Genomic DNA, 1,650 nt, shown 5'->3' on the forward strand with positions numbered 1-1,650 from the left:
CTTAAAACCTATAATATCAGTAGTTGGTGTACCAAACGTAATTGATTTATGCAATGACGCTATCATTTGGAATGTTGCTATCATGCTATGACACAAACCTCCCAACCGATGAACTAAAGAGGCAACTTCCAATCACTATATGCATAGAGTTTTAATTAAGAAATACAGTAATGACCCAATCGGGAAGGGCGGGGTGAGATTGTCCTTAGTTTGGCCATCGGTGCCGAGCAATCTTTTTTAGATTCACAGGGAGACATCTCCCCGGTTCCATTTATATAAATGAAACCACAGTGTTTTCCAACATCAGTTCAACTGCAAAACTAGGGCTAAAACTACCACCCAGACATCAGCCAACATTCCAACACAAAGTCTAACAGCTAAAACCCTTCACGACACAGGACATAGCAACACGGCCAAACTGAAGAAAACTAAAGCTATTACACTTCACTTTTTCGAGATGGTCTTTTTCCTCACAGCACGACATGCACCGAGGCGTCTTCCTCCGGATGTTCTTTCAGAAACTCCAGCGACGCTCGTCCTCCATGAGAAGTTTTAGACGCAGGAGCCCAGGAAGAGATCCAGTCGAAGGAAGAACACTTCAAGGTGGTTCCAGCTCCAGCGGTGCTCTGATCTTGTTTAACAGATGCTTCGTAAAGAGGTCTACTTCCTCCCATATCTGTTCCTTGAAAGGAACTTTCCAGTTTCTCAGATAGGAAAGGATAACCCTCCACACCTGCTTCAAATTCAACCAGGTAAGTCTATTAAACACTAAACTATTTCTAGAATTCCAAATCCCCCACAGCACAGCAGAGGAAATGAAATTAAACTGTAAAAACCTCTTGTTACATAACCATCTACCAGCTATATCTATATATTTCTCTACTTTAAACTTGCAAATATCTGTAACCATTCCCCACATCTGTTTAGCCACAATACAGTAAAAAAACAAGTGGTGTACACTTTCAAACTCTCTACAAAAGGAGCACTCCATAGGTTTTGGAATCCCCCTCTTCCTCAAGTTGTCTCTAGTCATAATTTTATTTTGAGACATCAGCCAAAGAAAAATTTGTATTCTAGGTGGAATTTTTAAGTCCCACACAGCAGGTAGATAAATTGGAGTTACTCCTCTAAAATTCACTAGAGCATACATTGATTTTGAAGAGTACACACCATTTGTTTCATAAACCCAAATGAGTTGATCCTCATCAGAATTGAAAACTATAGTTTCAAACAATAGCTACTAATTCCAGCCATTGCACCATCATAACATCAGTGAAATTTCTCCTAAAATCACACCTCAAATTTGTGCCATCCCAGAGTTCCCTAACAGTTTTAGTTTGTTGGTTAGAAACAAAATATATGTCCCAAAATTGTGTCGCCAAGTTAGTATTACCAAACCAAATATCTTCCCAAAATCTAACACTTCTACCATTTCCTATTTTCCATTTGTATCCAAACTTCACCGCTTCTGCAGCACCCATCACTCCTTTCCAAAAGGTAGATGGGTGTGCATCATGGCAACACAAAATGTTGGGGTCCTTAGTATTATATTTACAATCTATGACTTTCCTCCACAGGGTCCCTTCACCCTGGATATATCTCTTCACCCAAGACCCTAAGAGACATAGATTTAAATCTTGCAGGTTAGGG

The sequence above is a fragment of the Lolium rigidum genome, chromosome 6 (genome assembly GCF_022539505.1).
Source record: "Lolium rigidum isolate FL_2022 chromosome 6, APGP_CSIRO_Lrig_0.1, whole genome shotgun sequence".
NCBI lineage: Eukaryota > Viridiplantae > Streptophyta > Magnoliopsida > Poales > Poaceae > Lolium > Lolium rigidum.